The following is a 21526-nucleotide window of genomic DNA, read 5'->3' on the forward strand; positions in this document are numbered from 1 at the left end:
TGAATTCTGTTTTTCCAACATCCCTTGGGGTATTTTACATTCAACAGGGAGGGTGGAGGGAGTCAAAGCTTCATATTCCATTCAAATGAATCAACACATTTTCTTGGGAATGAACCACCAGCCTTAACAAATGCCTCAGAGGCAAAAGTGTTCAAGTGCTATACTTGAGGTTAAGCTGCACAGTCATGAGTGACCATGGGTAATAGCCTTGGGTCTTATAAGTTTAGGCCACAATCTTAAAGCCTTTATTCATAGATTAGCGCATGCCTTCTGAATGGCTCACCGAAGAGTATATGACATCTTGAGAAAGATCCAGGGAGCCAATGGAGATGGAGGGGTCTTAATGTACTTGCTCACACTGCCGCATTATAGCCATGGTCTCTGACATTCAGGGCTTCAAAATTTCCCATGGCTACAAATGCTAGAGTGGGGGGTAGAATTTCCTATTTCTACAACTTGTTTTATTTGATACATATAAACCTACTAAAGTAAAAAAGGCAAGCTTGCCCATCAGTTCTATGGAGACAGGTTACAGTAATTCATATGATTGAATTATATTAAAATAGAGTAGCAGGATGCCTTTTTGGTAAAGGATATGCACCCAGTAACATTGATGTTAAAGGTGATGGTCCAAATCAGAATCCAAAATTTAGTTGCAACTAGGATTGACATCAATAATCTGTCAGTGACCTAGCGCAGCTGAATACAGCTGAACACAACAGTACACAGCAAAGGCAAGGAAGGTGCACTCTTCCAGAACTACTTAAAGGACGATGATTATCAAATCACTGTATTATTCTGTCATTGTGTCATATAACATGGCTCTTCAACCCTTTGAGTTCATGCTGACAATCAAAACATCCATTTACACTAATTCTACAGTAATTCCATTTAATTCTCCCTATTTTCCCATCAACACTCCCCAGCCTCTGTCACTCACCTACAAACTGAGGGCCACATGTGGTATTCACTTGACCTACCAACCCATGCATCTTTGGGATGTGGAAGAAAACAAGTGCTCACAAAGGAAACCCAGATAGTTCCAGAGAAACATGGACACTCAATGCAAACAGCACCAGCAGTTAATGCCAAGAACTCATTTACAACAACATAACTGTAATGAATAACTTAAAAGCAAAAGAGAGGGCCTATAATATAGCAAAAATTAACAGGAAGTTAGAGGATTGGGAAGCTTTTAAAAACAACAAAAGGCAACTAAAATCTATAAGGAGAGATGAAGTATGAAGGTAAGCTGGCCAAAAATATAAAAGATGGTACCTAAAGCTTTGCGAGATGTATAAATAGCGAAGAAAGGCAAGAGTGGATATTGACCACTGGAAGGAGGACAAAGTAATAATGGACAAACTTAATAAGTATTTTGCATCAATCTTCATTGTAGATGACACCAGCAATATGGCAGAAATTTGAAAGCACTGGGGATAGAACTGAGTGTAGTTACTATTACTAAGGAAATGGTGCTTGGGATGTCGAGGACACTGCGTGGTTCTGAAAGAAGTGATTGAAGAGATTGTTAAGGCATTAGTAATGACCTTTCAAGTATCAGTAGATTCTAGATTAGTACAGAAGGAACTGGAAAATTGTAAATGTCACTCCACTTTTTTAGAAGAGTGAAGAAGGGAAATTATTGGCCAGTTAGCCTGATATCAATGCTTGGGAAGATGTTCAAATCCATTATTAAGGATGAGGTTTCAGGGTAATTGCAGATGCATGAGCAAATAGGCCAAATTTATCATTTATTTTAAGGGAAATTATGCCTCTTGAAATGCTTTGAGGAAATAACAGGCAGGTTGGCAAGGAGAATCAGTAGGCGTGTCACAGCCCAGTCCACTTTGCTTGCTATAAGATAAGCTGCTGAGCATTCAAAAATGAAGGTACAGTGCTTTCTTCTCTCAGTGTAGTGAACCTCTGAAATTCTCTACGCACTATGGTGGTGCAGATCAGATGATTAGATATATTTAATGGGAAGCCAGATAAATAGTTCACAGTTCAATAGTTTCATTAATATCCGAAAAATGTATACAATATTTTGTACTGTACTGGTCACCGAATTATAGGAAAGATGTCAACAAAATAGAGAAAGTACAGAGGAGATTTACTAGAATGTTACCTGGGTTTCAGCACCTAAGTTACAGAGAAAGTTTGAACAAGTTAGGTCTTTATTCTTTGGAGCGTAGAAGGTTGAGGGGGGACTTGATAGAGCTATTTAAAATTTTGAGGGGGATAGATAGAGTTGACGTTGTTAGGCTTTTTCCATTGAGAGTAGGGGAGATTCAAACAAGAGGACATGAGTTGAGAGTTAAGGGGCAAAAGTTTAGGGGTAACACAAGGGGGAACTTCTTTACTCACAGATTGGTAGGTGTGTGGAACGAGCTTCCAGTAGAAGTGGTAGAGGCAGGCTCAATATTGTCATTAAAAAAAATTGGATAGGTATATGGACAGGAAAGGAATGGAGGGTTATGGGCTGAGTGCAGGTCGGAGGGACTAGGTGAGAGCAAGTGTTCAGCATGGACTAGAAGGGCCTAGATGGCCTGTTTCTGTGCTGTAATTGTTATATGGTTATAATATACATACTGAAATTCTTGTTCTTTGCAGACATCCACAAAAACCGAATAGTGCCCAAAAGCATGTGACAGTAAAAACATTAGTACCCCAAAGTCCCCATTACTGCCCCCTCCCATGCACAAGCAGCAGCGAAGCAATGTCCCTCCCAGTCCTCCACTAACTTCAGTAAAAATAAAGCATTACATAGAAACAGAAAACTTACAACACAATACAGGCCCTTCAGCCCACAGTGTAGTGCCAAAGATGTATGTACTTTAGAAATAACTTAGGGTTATCTGTAGTCCTCATTTTTTCTTAGCTCCACGTACCTATCCAGGAGTCTCTTAAAAGACCCTATCGCATCTGCCTCCATCACCGTCAGCAGCAGCCCATTCCACACTCTCTTCCATCTCTGTATAAAAAAAAACTTACCTCTGAGAACTCCTCTGTACCTACTTCCAAGCACCAAAATAAGTGTGCCCTCTTGTGGCAGCTATTTCAGCCCTGGGAAAAAGCCCCTGACTTCCACATGATCAATGCCTCTCATCATCTTATATGCCTCTATCAGGTCACCTCTCATCTTCAGTCACTCAAAGGAGAAAAGATCAAGTTCACTCAACCTATTCTCATAAGGCATGCTTCCCAATCCAGGAAACATCCTTGTGAATCTCTGCACCCTTTCTGTGGTTTCTACATCCTTCCTGTAGTCAGGTGACCAGAATTGAGCACAGTACTCCAAGTGGGATATAACCAGAGTTCTATATAGCTGCAGCATTACCTCTTGGCTCTTGAACTCAATCCCACGGTTGATGAACGCCAAAGCACTGTATGTGTTCTTAACCACACTGTCAATCTGCACAGCAACTTTGAGTGTCCTATGGACACAGACTCTAAGATTCCTCTGATCCTCCACACTGCCAAGAGTCTTACCATTAATACAATATTCTGCCATCATATTTGACCTACCAAAATGAACCACCTCACACTTATCTGGGTTGAACTCCATCTGCCACTTCTCAGCCCAGTTTTGCATCCTATCAATGTCCCACTGTAACCTCTGACAGCCCTCCACACTATCCACAACACCCCCCACCTTTGTGCTATCAATAAATTTACTAACCCTGTCATTTCATCATCCAGGTCATTATTAAAAATGATGAAGAGTAGGGGTCCCAGAACAGATCCCTGCAACGCACCACTGGTCACTGACCTCCATGTAGAATATGACCCGTCTACAACCACTCTTTCCCTTCCGTGAGCAAGCCAATTCTGGATCCACAAATCAAGGTCCCCTTGGATCCCATGCCTCCTTACTTTCTCAATAAACCTTGCATGGGGTACCTTATCAAATGCCTTGCTGAAATCCATATACACTACATCTACGGCTCTACGTCCATCAATGTGTTTAATCACATCCTCAAAAAATTCAATCAGGCTCATAAGGTATGACCTGCCTTTGACAAAGCCATGCTGACTATTCCTAATCATATTAAGCCTCTCCAAATGTTCATAAATCCTGCCTCTCAGAAGCTTCTCCATCAACTTACCAACCACTGAAATAAGACTCACTGGTCTATAATTTCTTGGGCTATCTCTATTCCCTTTCTTGAATAAGGGAACACCATCTGCAACCCTCCAATCCTCTGGAACCTCTCCTGTCTACATTGATAATGCAAAGATCATTGCCAGAGGCTCAGCAATCTCCTCCCTCACCTCCCACAGTAGCCTGGGGTATATCTCGTCTGATCCCTGTGACTTACCCAACTTGATGCCTTCCAAAAGCTCCAGCACATTCTCTTTCTTAATGTCTATATGCTCAAGCTTTTCAGTCCACGTAAGTCATCCCTACAATTGTCAAGATCCTTTTCTGTAGAGAATAATGAAGCAGAGTATTCATTAAGTACCTCTGCTATCTCCTCCTGTTCCATACACACTTTTTCACTGTCACACTTGATTGGTCCTATTCTCTCATATCTTATCCTCTTGTTCTTCACATACTTGGGGTTTTTCTTAATCCTGCTCACCAAGGCTTTCTCATGGCCTCTGCTGGCTCTCCTAATTTCATTTTAAGCTTCCTGCTAGCCTTATAATTACCTATCATGACCTACTTTTTTTGAACCTTTCCAAAGTTTTTCTTTGCTTCTTAACTAGTTTTTCAACAGCCTTTGTACAGCATGGTTCCTGTACCCTACCATCTTTTCCCTGTCTCATTAGAACGTACTTATGCAGAACCCCACGCAAATAGTCCCTGAATATTTGCCACATTTCCCTGAGAACATCTGTTCCATTAGCAGCCTCCACCCACCAAACAAAGCCCTTAAGAAAGATCATGATCTGCAGTACAACAAGAACTATTGTGTTCATCCCATAATTTGACATACCACAGGATCTCTCTCCCTACTAAAGGAAAAAAGAGGCATCCCCTTTCACAGTGAAAGGGAAGATATAACAAAGCAACTTCCTAATTTATGATGATAAAGCCTGTCATGCTGCTTTTTTCTCATGAGTTCTCTGACTTGAGCATTGCAACAAACTCCTACCATTGAGAGAGAGAGCACGATTTGCTAAGTACAGAGCCTCTGGTATCTGATCCGCTGTTCCCGGTGTTCTGTTTTTATCCTGCAACACTTCATTTGGCAGTACCAGCTTAGAGTCAGCTCAACCACAGGGCTGTGAGAACCCCAAAGGTGCACTTGTTTTCTAGGTCACATCCCACCACCACAACAAGCCAAAATCTGAGTGTAACTCCAGGTCTGGGTCTCCAACAGAACCCCATCCACATTGAAAAGAAAAAAAGAGAGACAGTAAAGGTAGAAATTAAATGATTTTCACAGATGAACTCGAAGAAGTTGCCCTTAAGCACCAACGTAACTCCACTTCCGTCTGATAGATCAAGGAATTGAGGTTGATGAGGAACTGGCACTGAAGAGGAGTTGGGCCTGCATAGACCAGCCATGATCATACAGAATGGCATGGCAGGATTGAGGGGATCCTCCCTTTGTGTGCTCTTTAAGCTATGTGATCAAGTTACAACCTCAAGCCCACTTACTGAGTGAGAGTAATGCTGGATGATATCAGCACCTGGGAAAACAAAAGAATGTATGTAATGCACTTTCTGTGTAGCAGTGTGGTACTCTGCATCATCATTGAATCATACAGCATGCAAAAACACCAGTTGGTGCAACTCATCCACAATGACCTGTGTGCCTCGCAGCATTAACCCCCATCTCCCACCACTTGGTCTAAAGCTGTCCATGCTAAAGTGATTCATCTACATACTTCAATGCTAACAATAAAGTTGTTACATGCCATTATTGTTTGTAATGCAGCATGCATGATTGCAATATACTGTGGTCCTGCTGCAAAAAGCTCATTTTGAAGGTACATATGTCTAGGCATTAAATGTGAATTTGAACTTAAACCTCCTTGGTTCCAGGGAGAAAGGACCTATAATTGCCCATTCTCTCCTCATAACTGAACTCCTCTATCCCAGGCAACATCCTGATGACTCTCTCTGCACCCTCTCTAGTGCTATCACGTCCACCCTCCATCCCAGCTGCAGTACTCTGGCTGAGATCTGAACAAGTTCTATAAAGTTGGAGCAGACCCACTCTGCTTCTGCAATTCAATTCCCCTTAATAAAGCAGTATAGATATGTGTTCCTAATCATGTTGTCTTGTAACATCTCTCTTAAGGATCTGTAGACTTGTACTCGGATGTCCCTCTGTTCCTAATGGTCCCTGAGACCCAAGCATGCATGCCTTAGTCTTGTTAGTGCTTTGAAACTGCATCACATCATATCTTGGATGTCTGGATTAAACTCCATTTTCCATTTATCTACTCATTTCACCAGCCCATTGATACCTCTGCAATCTATAGCTACTTCCTCTGGTGTAGCAGTTAGCACAATGTTATTACAGCTCAGGGTGTCAAAGTCATAGAATTTGGCCCATCTAGACTGTGCTGAACCATTTAAACTGCCTATTCCCATCGACTTGCACTGAGACAGTAGCCCTCCATAACCCTACTATGCACATACCTATCCAAACTTCTCTTAAACGTTTGTTGGCACCACTTGTGTTGGCAGCTACACTGTCACTGCTCTCTGACTGAAGAAGTTTCCCCTCATGTTCCCCTTAAACTAGTCACCTTTTGCCCTTAACCCAGGACCTCTAGTTGTAGTCCCACCTAACCTCAGTGGAAAAAGTCTGCTTGCATTTATCCAAGCTATATCCTTCATGATTGTGTATACCTCTATTAAAGCTCCTCTGTCTTCTATTTTCCAAGGAATTTCAGAGCTCAGTTCTGGTGTCCCCTGTAAAGAGTTTGTATGTCCTTCCTATGAACATGTAGGTTTCCTCTGGGCATTCCAGTTTCCTCCTATAGTCCAAAGACCTACCGGTTAACAGGTTAATGGTCATTGTAAATTGCCCTGTCATTAGGTTAGGGTCGGAAGGGCCTGTTCTGTGCTGAATCTCTAAATAAATAAATAATAAAGCAATGCAGCAAATCATCTGCAAATTTACTGGTCTTGCCTCCCACGTCTCAATCATATTAAAAAAGACAAATTTCCAGCACTGACCCCTGTGGGACATATTGGCTAGAAAGAATGAAATGGAAACACACAAACCAAATGGCATTTTTCTTGCCGTGATGTAAAAAGAATGGGGACTGCTCTTTCGCGAGACTGGTTGTGAGGCCACCATTTTGTGAACAGGTTCTTGTTTAAGGATGGGGTCACAATGAGTTTCCTGCTGATGATCTGATAAACTTGAGATCAGTTCCAAATAAAGAAGCTGTTTACTTGGTTTATGTAGAAATGACAGGCTTGTAAATAAAAATCAGCTGTGATCTGAAATAAACTGAGCCCAGTGTTTTGCTAACCTGGTTAAACTGGTTTGAACTGGTCTGGTTCAGAGAGAAAAAAGGTTACCTGGCAGAATGGCAATGAAGTATTCCTGCTTGTTGCTTGGGCTAAATCCAACAGGATAAAGCCTCAGAAGATGAAATTGAAGCACAACTGCTTGATCTATTAAGGAAGAGGATAAGAATGGATCATTTCTAGAAGAGAAACAGAGTAATTTCTGGAGACCAACCATTGCAGAAGTGGATGACCTCACACTAGAAATGTGAAGATTATGTTGTGATCAAGAGGAATGCCTGGGCAGCATAAACTCTTATTCCCACTATGACCATTTCTATTCTTTGACTGCCCAGGGAGTGTCAGATAAAACTCATGGGTGTCTGCAAAGGTAGCAACTGTAAATCAGTAAGTTGTTTTGTCTATGTCTTCCCTCTCACTGAGTGATACCTCTCTGTCCCTTTATTTGGGAGAGAGCCTGCGGTATGTTGAGGTGAACAATCAGTTTTTGTTGCGCTGCAGACCTTGGCCATTCTATTGCTATTGCTTGGTTGGTGGGTGGAGCATGCTGATGCTTTTCTGCTGTAATAAGTTGGATGGAGAGGGTTCTTTGCTGCTTCTTGTGTGTGGGAGGAGTAGGGGATTTTGGGGTTATAATGTTTTTACTGTAATTCTTTGAGGTACTCTTCTGTTTTCATGAATGTCTGTGAAGAACAAAAATCTCAGGTTGTATATTGTATACATTCTCTGATATTAAATGAAACTATTGAACTATTTAATTTTGTGTGACTTGCATACTTGTTTTTAACTAAACTAATAAAAGCTGATGTAGATTCCTTTTGTGCCTAATCAATTATTGTTGTTGAGAGTGAACCCATGCAACAGATACCATTAGCCACAGACATCCAATAATAGAAATAGCTTCTCAGTCTCCTATTGCTAAGCTAACTTAGGATCCATTTTGCCAACTTCCTTAGATTCCATAGACCCTAATCTTTTAAATCAGTCTCTTAACTGCGACCTTGCCAAAACATTTACCAAAATCAAGTGGAATTACACGTTCATTATCCTATTTAATCTTGTTACCTCCACCAGAAGTGTTGAAAACAGATTACACCATTTGTCTTGTTGAATCTAACTAAAAAAATGAACAACGTGGTCAACAAGATGAGTTGGCAGAAATTTGCTTGCATAGACATTATCTGAGTTAAAGGCCTGAATAACTAAAGGAAATATCTATTGGAGTCAAAGCTTCACATACACCCTGAAGAATATCTGGCATCAATGTCCGGCCAATAATAATCATAGAATTGATAAACTTTAACTGTTGTTAAATTAATAGTGTAAGCAATTTAATGTAGATGTTGTTAAGTGATTAGGGAGCAGTAAGGCTGTATAATGGATGTTTACTTTTTTCTTAAGTGCTTGGTATAGTATATTGCTATTTATTTTCTTTGTATAATGTTCTTTGACATTGAATGACCTATAATGTTTACCATAAACTAATTTTGTGTGTTATAATACTCAGTGAACTTCAAAAATAGTTTAATATTTAGACATACACTTGGGAACTTAAGCACAAAATTGAGTTAGTCAAAGCTAAAGCCATTTACTTTTATTAAGGCTGATTTGGACTGCTATCCATTTTGTCCAACGTGATTTTTTTCTTCCTTAGTAAATGTCTGTCAATCTCAGTTTTAGAGCAGTAAGCTGACCTCAAGTCACAACCCTTCTTAAAGGAGCATGTTCCTGATTTCTACCAACCTTTGTGTGAGCAAGTGCTTCCTAATATCTGTTCTATACAGCCTAGTTCTAATTTTGCATTCCCAAGTTTTGGGCATTCCTGCCAGAGGAAATAGTTTCCTGCTATCTACTGCAGCGAATACTTTAATCATTTTAAACATCTCCTTAATCAGCCATACTCATGGGATCTCAAACCTACAGTAGTCAATGCAATTTCTCCTTAAAACTTAACCCTTTCAGCTCTGGTGAACTTTTGCTGATTTCTCTCTCAGGCTAATATTTCCCTGAGGTACAATGTCCAGCTTGTGCACCATGTCATGTTGAAGCTGACTTTTAATACGTAACAAAGTAGCTTCCATCAAATTTTATTTCAGCCTCCACTAAGTACAGGTAAATATTCTATTTACTTCGAATATTTTCTATCCTGTTTACCAGCTTGTATTGATTTCTGTAATTATTCCTCTCAATCTTTCTGTGTGCCTGGTATTCTACAGTTTATAGAATATTTTATCTAACTTCCTCTGCACAGATACTGTCTGAACATTTAAATGTTTCCGGCATTTGGAGCCATAAGAGACTGCAGAGGCTGGAAATCTGGAGCAACATATGAAAAGCTGGAGTAACTCCAATAGTCAAGTTGCATCAATGGACGGAAATGGACGGTCATTGTCACCAATCGAGACTCTTCAGGTTATTACAGTATTTTCTGTCTAGTTTTGCATCAGATTTCCAATTTTTAAGTTTTTCATTCCCAGCCTTTTTCCACAGGTGCTGCCTGAACCTACTGAGCTTTTCCAACGTTCTGTTTTATTTCCGTTCTTTCAGATTCACATGCTCTTCTAGCAAGTTTATTTTTGTTTCCTTCAACTATTTTCTATCTTTCTTTGTCCCCCAAACTGTGAAGGAGGTGATTGGTGTTGGAGTCTGACAACAGTGGGGGAAGAAAGTGTTCTTGAGTTCCAGCATTTGCCTTTGATCACCAGGCATATGGTAATCCTGCGGCATTCTCTGCCATAGGGCCATTGTTCAATATGTACAGGAAGGAGTTAGATATAGTTCAAATAATTGGTAAGATCAAGTCTCTGATTCTGATGCCATGGACCTGTGATGCTGCTACAAATAATTTTTAGATTACACCTGTAGTTATATGTATTTGTGCAAAGAGACATATTTTGACTTTGATTTTGAGATCTGGGTGGAGGGATAAGACGGGACTGGGACTGGGACTTGATCAGCCATGATTGTAGTGAATGGCTGAATTCTAAGAGACACTGGAAGAACTGTCTATTTCCCACCATAGATGCTGCTTGACCCCTTGAGTTCCTCCAGCAGATTATTAGTTGCTCCACATTCCAGCACCTGTAGTCTCTTGTGTCTTCAGTGGAGGTGAAGCATGACGGACTGTGTATGTTCTATATTCTGAAATTTCTTCCAGTTTTGGGAATGGAGAAGTTGCGAATGGAGTTGAACAATCTGAGTTGAAAGTCCATTGATTAAGTAGCTGAAGACACACAGACTTTATGTGATGAGGGCCTCTATCGCTCAGAGTTGACCATGGATATTGCGTCCTAGCTGTCTAACTACACAGTACTATGTGGAGAGCAAGCTGTTGCCCATGTAGCAAGCTCCCTCTCTCCACGCATTGATAAACCCAAAGGAACAGTAGAGACCAATACAGTTTGGTACCAGTAGTATCACAGGAGTTGCCACTCAGCACTGAACTCAATGTAGCTTACTTTGGGGCTTAGGGACTCCAGCTCTGGATTTTTTTTTTTGCTCGGGGATTACTCCTGAAGCCTTCCCTGTGATTGGGTATAGCAGCAAGGCAGCGGAGGTTTGAGGTCAGAGTTTTCCCTCCCCTAGATGAACTACCAACAATGGCTGACAAGCCCTGTCTGCCCAAAGCGTCCGGTTTTAAGGTGCCAGTAACCTGCCTTTCTCCTGTCAATAGAAATGGCTATGCTGGGCATGGTAGCTAAGCCACACATGAAGTCAAGAGCTGGCCAGAGGCTATTTGAGGTGCACACCATTGGGAGCATTTGCTAGGTAGTGGGAGCTTGTCCCCATTACCACACCTGGCAATAACAACCTTAAGGAACACTAACTAAGATTCAGAGGAAGTCAGTTTTTGGAGCAGTTCACTTTTTAATGATACCTGTAATGAAAGATTTCAATAGAATTGAACCTTCCTAGAAACTTAAACCAATATCTCCCAATACTAAACCTGAAGAAAATCAATCTGTAGTATAGTTAAAATGTCTGGGTCTCCCAGAGAACATTGTGGATGCATAATAGAGTTTTTCACCATTTTCCTGCATTAGAAATGTTGGTACAAATATTTCTCATACTTTCTGGTGTAGCTGAAGATAACCAAGATTACTAGCACCATCACAAAAGTTATAATAACTTGTCTCTGAAAAAACATAACTCACCTAATCCGCTTCCATCAGCTCCTTCTATTGTGGCAACTCTTCGCCCATGTTATATTTTTCTGACTGCTCCATTATTTTTGATGGAGGCCCAATTATAACCGGTATCATTATATATCATTTATAACTGAGCCTCACCCCCCCCCCCCCCCCGTTTCATATTTTTATTGCTGCAAACTAAAAAGAGCAGGCAGGCAGATGGACATCTCGAGGTATTACAATTACTTTGAAGATCATGATTTTGTGAACTGATTGTGGGAGTACAATCAAATTGGATGCAATAAGATATTGATTTGTGAAGCATACCCACACTAGAGTGATGTAATTTACATGAAATGACACAAGGTCTTATGTGTGTGAGTGGGTAGGTATGAGGGAGTGAGTGCAATGAATTGGGAATATTAATCTCCAGTGTGGGCCAAGTAGAGTGAATGCGTGCACTTACTAAAAAACTGCTTTAGAGCGTGGGTTGTAAAAAGCAATGAGGATATATTATCATTAGCCTTTCATAAAGGTGTAAGTACAATGAATGGGCTCCAGGTATACAGTAAGCATTGCGTTTAGTTTATTGTGATGTGAGATGTGGGCTAAACTATGAATGCCAGCATTTTAATATTCATCCCTCATTGTCCTTGAGTAGATGTTGACAAGTTTGCTTCTTGAACTGCTGGAGTCCCTCTGGAGAATTTAATCTCACTGGTAGTTTGTAGTTGCTTTATAATTGTCACACGTACTGTGATGGTGAAAAGTTTTGTTTGCATGCCATCCAGACAAACCACTGCATACATGCACTCAGTGGCCACTTTATTAGGTACACCTCATTATCATGCTCATTAATGCTCATTACAATGCTCATTAATGCAAGTACCTAATCAGCAGTAACTCAATGCAGAAACCATGCAGACATGGTCAAGAGGTTCAGTTGCTGTTCAATCCAAACAAACATCAGAATGCAGTAAAAATATGATCTAAGTGACTTTGACAATGGAATGATTCTTGGTGCCAGATGGGGTGGTTTGAGTATCTCAAGAACTGTTGATCTCCTGAGATTTTCATGCACACAACAGTCTCTAGAGTATACAAAGAACAGTGCCTAAGCAAAAAAAGAAACATCCAGTGAGCAGCAGTTTTGTGGGTGAAAGGGCCTTGTTAATGAGGGAGGTCAGAGGACAATGATCAGACTGGTTTATGCTAACAGAAAAATGACAGCAAATATGTGGTGTGCAGAAGAGTATCTCTGAACGTACAGCACATTGAACTTTGAAGTGGTAGGGCTATAGTGGCTGAAGACCACAAATATTCACTCAGTAACCACTTTATTAGGAAGGTATCTAATAAAGTAGCCAGTGAGTGTAGATACATTAAGGTACTACAAAAGGAAAAGCAATAATAGTGAATATAGTGTAACATTTACAGGATAAGTGTAGTTCAAGTTGACAAACAATGTGGAAGGGCGAGGGGAAAGTAGACTGAGAGTTCGAGAGCTTAGCTTTATTAGACAAGAGGTCCATTCATGAGTCTAAGAACAGTGAGACAGAGCTGTCCTTGAGCTTGCTTGTGTTTCAGGCTTTTACATCTTCTGCCAGATGGGAGAGGGGGAAAAAGTGGGAATGCCTGGGGTGGGTAGGGTCTTTGATTATGCTGGTTGCTGATTTGAGACACTGTACTCTGTAGAGGGGAGCTGCCAGTTACAGTGAATGAACAGTGGTCTATTTCTAGATCAGCTTGGACCATAACTTGGAGAGAAACACTGAAATTATTATCTTCTCCTTAGCAGTGAAGGTTGAGAAGTTTGGAGATAAGCTGGAAAAATGTTTTCAGAGAGTTGCTACTGATGTGACTTCTAGGTGTTGGAAACTGCAGTCCAGAGAGCTGGTGGTGCAAGTAGTTCAAATTTTGAAAGATGGATGAGGTGTAATTTTTTTCTATCTAACCATCATTCTTCCCTTCTCTGTTTCCACCTAACACCTTCCAATCTCAGTCAAAGCTCCCTACCCATCTCACTTGTTTCCGTTTGTCCACCATCCTCCAACTTACCTGGTTCCACTCATCGTCTACCAGCTGCTGTCTCAACCCTCCCTTTCAACTTTTGTTTTTACAGGCTACCTTCCCTCTACACTTCTGATACGGGGTGGTGACTGGAAACATTTACCATTTGTTTTCTTCCCCCCACCCCCCCCCACCACAGTTATTGCTTGATCTGCTGAGATCTTCCAACAGTTTGTCCTTTGGCTGTAGATTCCACTATCTGCAGTCCCTTGTGTTCCTACTCAGGACTTCCTAAATGATGAGCTTAGACAAAACAAAGGTGTGCGTTCTCAAGTTTTGGGATTGTTTAATGTCATTTCGGTACAAATATATAAAGGAGAACAAAATAATTGTTCTGGATCCAGTGTAGCATATAAAAACACACACTAAGATAAAGAACATAATAATAAAAAAACAACAATAAATATAAATGCATAAAATAGCTTATTTACATTGATTATATGCACATAAAGTGATGCTAGGTTCAGGACTGTCTGTACATGAGGTGACTCTGTCAGGAAATGATGAAGTTGTGGTGGTGGGGATGTGATGGGGTGGACTTGTGCCAATGATGCGTGGGCAGTTTTGACTACCCATTGTAACGCCTTCCTGCCCATCGTGGTGCAGTTTCCGTACCCTGTAGTGATGTAGCGTATTAAGATGCTCTTTACTGCACATCTGTAGAAGGTTGTGAGTAGTGATGTGTATAGTCGAGCTCTCTTCAGCCTCCTCAGAAAACAGAGGTGTTGGTGAGCTTTCTTGACTGTGTAGGATGTGCTCTGGGACCACGAGAGGTTGTGTGAGATGTGCACTCACAGGAGTTTGAAACAGCTTGCTGTTTCCATTGTTGTTCTGCCAATGTAAAAAAGGCTGTGAGTGGCATCAGTTCTCCTGTGTTTGAAAACCATCTCCTTTGTCTTGTTGACATTGAGGAAGAGGTTATTAGACTGACACCAGGCCTTGAGCGCTTCCATCTCCTCTGTCTAGGCAGCCTCATCATTGTTGGTGATGAGCCCCACCACTGTCATGTGGCAATGTGATTACTTGGGTGTTTGGCTGTGTAGTCGTGTGTGGTAGTGTACAGCAATAGGCTCAGCACATCCATTTCCTGAGTTTTCATTGTTGATATGCAGCGTTTGCACTACAAGCATTCAGAGGGAGTGTGTACCTTGCATTTCCATATCCCTGCAGGATATGTACACAGGCCAAATCTGTTGGTAATTGATAACTATTATTGTCATACACCAAGAAACAGCGAGAAGTTTTTGTTTGTATGTCCTCTAGACAGATCATTCCAGTTGAGGTTAGTGTGGGGCATTATTGTAGGTTGCAATGAGACTGACAGAATGCAGAGCTCGGCTGAGCATAAGCAGATGGAATTCAGACTAGAAAAATGGGATATGATTCATGCTGGAAGGTCTAATTTGAAGGCAGAATAGAGGGTTAATGGCAGCGTGGGGGAATAGAGGGATCTTGAAGTCCATATCCATAGATCCCTGAAAGCTGCAGTGCAAATTAATAGAACTGTTAAGAAGACATTATGAGTGTTGGCCTTCATTAGACAGGGGATTGAGTTCAAGATAATGTTTGTTGTTGGGTCATTGTCGATCCTTTGGGTCGAGTAGTTGTCCATAGGAATTTTGTGGCAAGATATGAAAGTAGGTTACTCGGCCTTTCTTCTGTGCAGATACTGCTGCTGCCCAGGTTGATTCGACCTCAGGACCATCTGCCTTGAAATCCAGTGCTGATGCTGCACCAGCAACCGGTCCAAAGGTAATGGTACAGCTCTGTAAAACCCCAGTTAGAATTTTATTCTGGTCACTTCATCATAAGAAAGATGTGGAAGCTTTAGAGGGGGTGCAGATAAGGTAAATCAGGAGGCTACTTGGAATAAAGGGCAAGTTTCATGAAGATGGGTTGAGTGACCTAGGGCTGTTCTCTTTGGAGGAGAGGTGGCCTAATACAGGTGCACAAGATAAGAGGCAAAGATAGAGTGGGTAGCTAAAGGGTTGGAATGGCTAATACAAGGATGCTTACTTTTGGAGAAAAGTATGGGTGGTCTTTCAGAGGTACACAGAGTGGTGGGTAAATGGAACACCCTGCTGGGGTAGTGGTAGAGGCAAATACTTTATGGCAGGGGTGTCAAACTCATTTTAGGTCATGGGCCGGATTGAGAAAAATGCGACTTCATGCGGGCCGGATCAGTTGTGCACACACACATGCTCCCACAGCTTTCGTTGCCTTCATTTTTTCAACCTGCTCTCATGTGTCTCAGTCTCTGCTATATCTAAAATTGTTTCACTTTATGAATTTCATTTTTTTTATGAAGCAGATTGCCTAGCAAGCATTCTTTTTATGATTGGTATTAACTTACAGACGTAGATTACAAGAAAGTAGGCAACGAGAAAGAAACGATGCTATTTCGGCTAAGATTGTTTTGGGAGCCATACCTTTTCCATTAATAAACCGTTTGAAATCAAGCATTAGCAAACACAAATGTAGACCTAACTGTAACACAGAAACGCCATTTCACAAAGCAACTTTTTATCCCAGAGCTCTGTTGTGTCTTTCCCTTTGCTTTCCATGAACTGACAGATCTCCTCACGCAACTTGAAACATCTTTTCAGCACTTTTCCTTGGCTTAACCATCGCACCTCTGTGTGATATATTCTGAACCCAACTCCTCCAGAAACGACTTGAACTCACGGTGATTTAAACCTTTGGCTCTTATGAAGTTAACTGCTCGTGTTATGGTGCTCATTATATGTTCCATTTTCAAGGCTTTGCCACACAACAATTCCTGGTGTATGATGCAGTGATAAGCTGTCAGCTCACCTGCGCCGTTTTCCTCCCGCATCTTCTCCCGGATCCTGCCCACCAATCCACTCTTTTGACCGCACATCGTGGGCTTCTGTTTCTTGTCCAGATGCTTGTATTTGTCGTGGTGTTTCGTTTCATAGTGTCGTCTTACGTTATATTCTTTAATTACAGCCACACCGTCTCCGCACACAAGACAAACAGGTTTGCCCTTTATATCTGTGAACATATACTCTGCCTCCCACCTGCCCTGTTTTCAAAGTCCACCTTTCGTTCAGCCATTTTTGGGGTGAGGGATAGCTGAAAGTTGACCACACGTGACTAGCGCCATAAGGATGCTGATGAGAGAGTCAGGCAAGCGCGAGCCATGCACTGGCAGTGCATTGTGGGATTTGTAGTATTTGTGGTGCATGCAATATACCGGCGGGCCAGCTCTAATAGAGAAAAAAATTATTCATTAATGATATTCAGGAAATAAACCAGGGAAACCGAATAAACACTAAAAACCCTGAAAACCTGGTACCTGAATAAACTCAGCATTAGCCATATCATACGCCATAGGCGCTTCGATTACTGGGGCCAGCTTTAATAGTAATTAGATATTATCTCGCGGGACAAAGATAATTCCACCGCGGGCCAGATTTGGCCCGCGGGCCTTGATTTTGACATATATGCTTTATGGCATTTAAGGACCTTTTGGATAGGCACATGGATGCTAGAAAAATGGAGGGTTACAGTATGTCGGAGAGATGGGTTAGTAGATTAGAAAGGCCGGCAAACATCATGGGCCAAAGGGCCTGCACAGTGCTGTGATACTCCGTGTTCTATGCTGTATAGTTTACTCAGTTCAGTTAGTTGCTTCTTGTGTTCATAATTCTGGTTCAAACAGACACTGATGATCAGCAGCAGAGCAACACTGACAGTAGAGCTGAGTCACCTTTCTTTCTTGTAACCACCTGAGGGTTGTGGGAGGTCAGTGTGAATTAGTAATTGCTAATTGCAGTTTAAGGTGGTGATGAGCTGCCATCCGGTGGCTCGGTGATACTGATGGATGATCAGCTTAGGCACAGTAAATAAGCCAGCACACACGCTGATCCAGACTGCCTGGCTGCCTTCATCATCCCAATTGATACAGACGCAAGTGAATGCAGGAGCTAGAATCTGGAGTAACAAAGTGATGGAGGGACTCCGTGGGTCAGGCAGCATCAGTGAAAGGAAGTAGTCAATGTTTTGGGTTCCTCCAGCAATCTTCTCCTTTGAGCAGAGGGCAAATAGATAGCTCCAGAATGCAATATATAGCTTTTTGCTCATGATTGTTTTTCATGACGGTTGTCCTATTCCTGAAAGGAATGAAAACAGAAAACCTGGAAGTGTGTGGCCACTGTGCTTTGACCTCTTTTGACTCCAGTTCCTGCCCAGGAAACAAGGTTGATGAGATTAGATGAAATCTATAAGCAGCTCCCCACCCCCACCACTGAGTCTTTCATGCAGAACCATCTCCAAAAGCCTTTCAGAAAGCAAGATGGCATTAGGGGCTTTAAGGGCTTTGCGTCAATTCATTTGAAGCTTCATGAAGCAATTGCTGAGACAGAGAATTGAGATTGGAACCTGCAGTTTAAATAATCCAATGTCATCTTGTCAACTCTGAGGCTGTCCTGCACTCTTGGCTTTGGACTCTCACTTGGTTTCTCAATTTAAAAAAAATAAAATGGGGCACTGGAAAGGAGGAAGTAACTTGAATTGTTCTCTCTTCATTAGCAGCCTGCAGTGGAGTGGTGCATGCATCCTTTTAGCTGGCTTCCTGTTGTGTAACGAGCCTGATATATATTATTTAGTGCTCTCAGAGTGTCGTTACAGGGACACTGTCATCTGGCAGAGTGTTACAACGGAGGCAGAGAGCAACGAGGTGGAAGGTGATTCTATAATAAGATACTGCATCTAAAATTTGCTTCTTTTTTGAAAATCTCCTCTAACAAAAATGCTGATAATAAATTTTAAAAGTTTCCTTCAAGCACAACAAAATCTGTGAATTACATACACACCTGTCTCATACATAGACCAGTCTTGTGATTCCCATCTCGAGCTTTGTTCTCCTCTGACTTTCCTTGTCTTTGCCTCTTCCTCCAAGTTGTTGATAAATACTTTCCTGACACTTTATTTTTCAAAACTCCAAAACTAATTTTCTCTGGAATGGGGGAGGCTGAGGGTAGACCCGATGAATGATTGCATCATTTGCCCAGGATTGAATTCTCTGATAGTAGAAGGCATGTCTTCAGTGTGAGAAGGGTTAAGTTGAAAGGAGAAGGGTGGGGCAAGTACTTTTTACACAGAATGGTGGTTGTCTAGAATGCACTACCAAGATTAGTAATGGAGGCAAATACAATAGAAGTATTAAGCAGCTTTTAGATAGGCACATGATGTGCAGGGAATGGAGAGGTACGGGCGTGGTATAGACAGAAAGGATTAGTTTAGTTACTAGTTTAATTGCACAATATTGTGGGCTGAAATGTCTGTTCCTGTGCTGTGCTGTTCAATGTCCTTTGTTCTAATATCTCAAAGTATTCTCATCTCTTCCTCCTCATCAGGCCTAGACAGTGGGATCATGCCACACTGAAGTGGGAATGTGCCTGGAAGGAAATGGTTGTCAGTATGCCACTAGAGAGTGTCACCCTTGAGATCGTACATCTCAAGAGGAGGTGGTCAGTCAAGTGGTTTCTATTATGTTCATCCAAACTCCCATACCAGTTTTACACTATAGAAGTAAATTGAAAGTGACTCCTGGCTATCGCTGAGCTAACAGGGACCTTATAGAGAACTCTATTAAGCTGATGAATGACATTGGGGAAAGAAAAATGTAGCACAAACACGAGAACATCTGCAAACGCTGGAAATCCAAAGCAGCACACATTCGATGCTGGAGGAACTCAGCAGGTTAGGCAGCATCTTTGGAAAAGAGTAAACAGTCAATGGTTCGGGCCCAGACCTTTCATCAGGATCACATTTTTAGGTAGTTTGTGGACTTGCATTTTGTTTTTTCAATCTATTCCAAATAAATACACAAGCAGATATTTTTTCCCTTGCACAAAAACATACCTAACAATGTGAGGGCTTTCAATTGGCAACATAATCAAGTTGTTTACAGAACCACGTTACAAGCACAGCATAAAGTAAACTCATTATCACAGAGTGATTTTATTTTATTGCTATACTGAGCTTCATTATCATTTCCCTGGGGACAAGGCTGTCTCCCTGACCATAACACAGTGAAATCTTGTTAATGATTGGGCTTTACAGCTTCCAATGGAGCACTATTGAGATCCGGACTTGATGTGGGTTTATGGTTAACATTCATACATAATAGGCTCACCGGAGTAACATTTAGAGTCGACATATTAAAGTATTCTATGAGAAGCAACAAACAAACTAAATCAATAGCTTTTCTTTTCATAAAACACTTCTTATCTCTCAGTGTCAGCTGTGGCTCAATTGATAGCCATAGTTTTTCAGGTTCATGTTGCATTCCAGAGGTTTCGGTGCAAGTTCCAGGCTGATACCTAAGTGTGGCAAGGATGCAAAGTTATGTTGCCTGTGGTGCTCTTCTTAGATGTAATAGTAATCAAAGGCCCTATTTATCCTCACTGATGAACGGAAGTGATTCTACAGCACTGTGTAGCAAGGCAATTCTCATAATGTCCTGGCTTTTGTTTATCTCTCAATTAATACCTAAAATAGATTATTTGGTCTTTTATTTAATTGCTGTTTTGGGGGTTTCTAACAATTTTGCTGCCTTATTTCCTAATGGGTAATATATTCTAGGCAGAAGAAGTATTTTAAAACAATTGCAAAACATGTTAATTATGTTGTGAAAACTACTAAATACATCTTTATTTGTACAGTACATTTTTGGTCATCCTCATGCAGAACCACTTGAAAACATACCTACAACCTGGCATACAGTAGAACTTGGAATATCCACTATCCGACTACCTGGATATCAGTCTCCCATAAAACTCCCATTCCTTTTCTCTTTTCCTTCATCTCTGCCTCATCTGTTCACAGGATGAAGCTTTCCATTCCAAGACTTCGGAGATATCCTCCTTCTTCATAGAACGGGGCGAGGGGGTTCCCCTTCCTCCACATTGGTGTTGCCCTCACCCGCATCTCCTCCACTTCCTAAATATCTCCTGCTCAACTTACCTTCACGCTACCTTAACAGTGATAGAGCTCCTTTTGTCCTTACCTCCCACCCCATTAGCCACCACATCCTATTGCATCATTATTTGCAACTTCCACCACCTTCAGAGGCACCCTACCACAAAACACAAGAATCTCCCTCCCCCGCCCCCACCACACTCTGCATTCCACAGGAATCCTTTCCTTCATGATTTCCTTGTCCGTTTGTCCCTTCCGACTAATCTCCCTCTTGGTACTTATCCCCATAAGTGGAAGATGTGCTACACCTGCTCATTCACCTCCTCCTCCACCTTCATTCAGGGCCCCAAACTGTCCTTCCAGATGCGGCTACAATTCAGCTGTGAATCTGTTGGGCTCACCTGTTGTATCCGGTGCTCCCAATGAGGCCTCCTCTACACTGGTGAAACCTGACGTAGAGTAGTGGACTGGTTTCTCAAGCATCTTGGCTCCAATCGCAAAAACATGAACTTCCTGGTGGCCAACCACTTCAATTCCTGTCCCAACATATTGGTCCTCTCCTGACATGATGAGGCCACTCTCAAGTCAGAGGAGCAACATCCCAACTTCCATTTGGGTAGCCTCCGACCTATTGGCACGAACCTGATTTCTCCAACTTCAATAAATTTTTCCCTTTCCCTTCCCCTCTCTGACCTCTTACCACCCTCTAGTGCACCTCCTCCTCATTCTCCCAGTATCCACTCTCCTCCTGTATCAGATTCCTCCTCTCAAGCCCCCTTTCTTACAGATCACCTCTCAGCTTCTTACTTCACCCCTCCCCCACCCACCTGGCTTCACCTGTCATTTTCTAGCTTGTCCTCCTTCCCCTCCCCCCCCCCCACCTTCTTATTCTGGCATTTTGCCCCTTCTTGTAAACAGGAAATATCTTTGAGTG

The 21526-nt window shown here is 41.7% G+C and overlaps 1 long non-coding RNA gene across 1 annotated transcript in view; it reads left to right on the forward strand.

The window, feature by feature from the left end:
• Positions 1-1215: 1215 nt before the first annotated feature.
• The window catches only part of LOC132405121 (uncharacterized), a 47617-nt gene continuing 27306 nt past the window's right edge, over positions 1216-21526 (forward strand). The window contains exons 1-2 of the long non-coding RNA XR_009515767.1: positions 1216-1247; positions 9696-9856. This is a non-coding gene — a long non-coding RNA (uncharacterized LOC132405121). The remainder of the gene's footprint in view (positions 1248-9695; positions 9857-21526) is intronic.

This window comes from Hypanus sabinus, chromosome 15, assembly GCF_030144855.1.
Source record: "Hypanus sabinus isolate sHypSab1 chromosome 15, sHypSab1.hap1, whole genome shotgun sequence".
Taxonomy (NCBI): domain Eukaryota; kingdom Metazoa; phylum Chordata; class Chondrichthyes; order Myliobatiformes; family Dasyatidae; genus Hypanus; species Hypanus sabinus.